The sequence below is a fragment of the Canis lupus genome, chromosome X (genome assembly GCF_048164855.1).
Source record: "Canis lupus baileyi chromosome X, mCanLup2.hap1, whole genome shotgun sequence".
Lineage (NCBI taxonomy): Eukaryota > Metazoa > Chordata > Mammalia > Carnivora > Canidae > Canis > Canis lupus.
This window is the reverse complement of record NC_132876.1, coordinates 115,714,878-115,718,720: the sequence shown is the minus strand read 5'-3', so window position 1 is coordinate 115,718,720 and position 3,843 is coordinate 115,714,878. Positions and strand designations below refer to the sequence as shown.

The window sequence follows — 3,843 nt, the reverse complement described above, 5'->3', positions numbered from 1 at the left end:
TCCCACTGAATTCAAGAAATCCTAAAGAGCTTTGCAAAAGTGACTAGAGAAGCGGAAACTATTTTAAGACCCTGTAGTGTTGTCAAGAGACTGTAGAGCTAAGACTGGGACCGAGTTTTGTCTTTTGCAAAAGGTGTGTTTCCCGGCAGCAGTGACTCATTACAAGACAAATTCCTTTTCACCCAAATGGGTGTTCATACAATTTTTCTAAAGGTGCACGCTGTCTGATTGCTTTCAGGTTAGCTAACATCCCATCCTTTCTGCTATTTAAGACTTTGATCTTTACCCATGTGGTGCGTCTTGTGCATCGCCGAGGGGCAACTCAGTTCTTTCTTGTAGAATCTAATGTGGTGCTTCTGGGATCCAATCTACCCCTTCTGTGTCTCATAATTTACCTGGTTTCCCTCAAATCTTCATACTGTTCTTTGCCCCTTTATTTCCCATCCATGAAAAAAAAATTGGCCACGTCTGAGTGGCACCAAATGGATCGAGTCAGCAAATACGAAACGTCGGTCGTGATAAATAAATAAAATCCTAAAAAAGAAAGAAAGAAGGAGAGAAAGAAAGAAAAAAGAAAGAAAGAAAGAAAGAAAGAAAGAAAGAAAGAAAGAAAGAAAGAAAGAAAGAAAGAAAGAAATGTCAGTCACCAAGGTTGTATATCTGGCACCGGGAAATTAAAACAAAGGGGAGATTCGATATCTTTTTTTCTCTTGTTTTTCTTTGTTGTTGTTGTTGTTATTAAACGTTTGTTTTTCCACTGCTTTCCTCCTGTGTAGATAGTTGTTTTCTGGACAAAAATCAATCACCTGTTACTTGATCTTCTTTGCCATTTTTGAGAGAGACTGTTGATTGAGCTCATCCTGGAACTGTTTTCAGAAGAGAAGTGAGCTCTCTCAGGGGGGTTGGTAAACAATGCAGTGGGAACTGGCCCTACATTTTTAAAAAAAATATTTTACTTATTTATTTGAGAGAGTGAGTGATAGAGAGAGCATGAACTGGGGTGAGGAGAGGCAGAGGAAGAGGGAGATGCAGACTCCCTGCTGAGGAGGGAGCCCAACGCAGGACTCGATCCCAAGACCCTGAGATCCTGACCTGAGCTGGAGGCAGATGCTTAACCCACTGAGCCACCCGGATGTCCCGGCCCTACATTTTTTTATAGTGCTTTCCTGGATCTGTCTTTATTTATTTATTTATTTATTTATTTATTTATTTATTATTATTATTTTTTTATCTGTCACAATTTAGAGCTCATTTCTCCTTTATTCTAAAGGGCATGTAGGGTTGCTTAGGAAGCAGTGGTCATGGACTCTGGTAGAGGCCTCTTTTATTATAGAAGTCGATACTCGTCCCCCCAGAATCCCACATGGAGGTCCTCAGTGGCCTCCACAGCGGTGGGGCATATTGTTTACGGAAACACTTCCAGCATCAACTTATTAAAATACTTTTTAAGCCTTTAAAAAAAAAAAAAAGAAACACTTCCTTCTTAAGTTCTACTAGCACGAGTAAGTCTTCACTTGGAAAATAGTGAATGTATTAGTTTTATGCTTGTGTCCAACTTTCTTCATTGTTGATCATGCAGGTTTAGTTTACCAATAGTGTCATTTGTCCTTTTTATGTATACAGTTCTAAGAGTTTTAAGAAACAAAATCATAGATAATGTTTTATTTTATATATTTTGAAATTTATATGTTATATCATTTAAGTGTGAATATGTTTCTGTTAAAAAAAAAAAAAGAGACAAAAGGCCCAACATGAAGTCACTTGTGCTAAACCTATGTCAACAAACCGAAGCTTAATATCTAACCTAAATGCAATTTCAACTTTTTCCAAGATTTCAGTCCTAACCTGTCAGTCCGGAATTTTCTGGTCAGCAGCAATGAGAAAATCTGCTGCGTAGATTATTTTTTTTGTGCCCCAAAGGAAGATGTAGTAATTCAGTCTTTCCTTATCCCTCCCCCTTCTGCCTGTAAGAGCTTCCCATTTTGTACGGTTCTTCAGAGCTCCTTTCTACATGGTAAGTGGGTGTTGCCTGATTCATAAAATCATTGAATAAAGCCAATTGGATCTTCAAATCTAAAAAAAGACAGAAAGAAAGAAAGAAAGAAAGAAAGAAAGAAAGAAAGAAAGAAAGAAACCAAGTCATGTCACGACCACCACAACCAAGACAGAGCATATTTGTCTCACCTCAAAAAGTTTCCCACCACTTCCCACCAATCCCCAATTCCTGGCAACCATGAGTCTGTGTCCCTATAGATTGGGTTTTTATAGAATGCCATATAAATGGAATCTTAACAGTACGTCATCTTTTGTCTCTCGTTTTCACTCCCCATAATGCTTTTGAGACTCATTTATGTTGTTGTTGTTTTTTTTAAGATTTTATTTATTTATTCATGAGAGACCCACAGAAAGAGAGGCAGAGACCCAGGCAGAGGGAGAAGCAGGCTCCATGCAGGGAGCTCGATGTGGGACTCGATTCTGGGACTATGGGATCACGCCCTGAGCCAAAGCAGACACTCAACCGCTGAGCCACCCCAGGATCCCAAGACTCGTTCATGTTGTTGAACGGATCGGTGCTTTCTTCTTTTTTATGGCAGAGCAGTATCGATCACAGTATGCACCACGGATTGTTTATGTTTCCTTGTTGACGGGGCATTTGGGTTGTTCCGAGTTTGGGGTGATTATGCACGGGGCCGCTATAAACCTTGCCTGGACAGACGCTTATGTGGGCGTGTGTTTCCATCTCTCCTGTTGCCTTACTTTGGGCCGTTATAACAAAGTGCCATGGACCCAGTGGCTTATAAAAAGCAGAAATTTCAAAAAAAAAAAAAAGCAGAAATTTCTATCTCACAGTTCTGGAGGCAGGAAGATCGAGATCAGGGTGCCAAGCATGGTCAGGTTCTGGGGGGGAGGCTCTTCAGGGTCACAGAGGGCTGTCTTCTCGTTGTGCCTCAATGGCAGAAAGAGGGCAAGGGAGTGCTCACTTTGGCAGCTCACACATCAAAACGGAACCGCTACAGAGAAAATTAGTGTGGCCCCTGTGCAGGGAACACATGCAATTTTGTGAAGTATGCCATATTTAAGAGAGAGAGAGAGAGAGAGAGAGAGAATGTCCTTTTTTAAGTGCACTGATCCTGTTCCTGGGGCTTCACCCTCATGACCTGGTCACCCCCCAAAGCCCTACCTGATACCATCATACTGGGGTTGGGAGTGGGAATGCTGAGTTACGTGCTGAGTGCAGATTCATGTTTGTTTGTTTGTCTTAAAAGATTTAATTAATTTATTTATCTGAGAGAGAAAGAGGACTCGAGAGGGAGACGGAGAGAATCTGAAGCAGACACTGCGATGAGCGCAAAGCCTGACGCTGTGCTCAACCCCACGACCCTGAGGTCAGGACCTAAGCCGAAACCAAGAGTCGGCCATTTGGGCCCCTGGGTGGCTCAGTGGTTGAGTGTCTGGCTTTGGCTCAGGTTGTGATCTCAGGGTCCTGGGATCGAGTTCCACATCGAGCTCCCCGCAGGGAGCCTGCTTCTGCTTGTGTCTCTGCCTCTCTCTGTGTGTGTCTCTCATGAATAAATAAATAAATCTTAAAAAAAAAAAAAAGAGAGACACACACTTAACCGACTGAGCCACCCAGGTGCCCTGAGTGCACGTTCGTCTTACAAGGACTACCCGTTTTCTAAAATGGCAGGACCCTTTTCCATTGCCGCTAGTGACCCATAGGATTTCCAATGGCTTCACATCCTTGGCAGCATTATCAGTTTCAAAAAAATTGTAGCCACTCTTACTAAACTTATGCTGGGTTTAGTTCATATTTCCCTCATGACTAATGATGTTGAACATCTA

At 41.9% G+C, this 3,843-nt stretch overlaps 1 non-coding gene across 1 annotated transcript; it reads left to right on the top strand.

Annotated features, from left to right (window-relative positions):
• The first annotated feature begins 2,973 nt into the window (after positions 1–2,973).
• LOC140628912 (U6 spliceosomal RNA) lies at positions 2,974–3,080 on the top strand. The gene has a single exon (XR_012026837.1). It is a non-coding gene; the product is annotated as a U6 spliceosomal RNA (small nuclear RNA).
• The last annotated feature ends 763 nt before the right edge of the window (positions 3,081–3,843 follow it).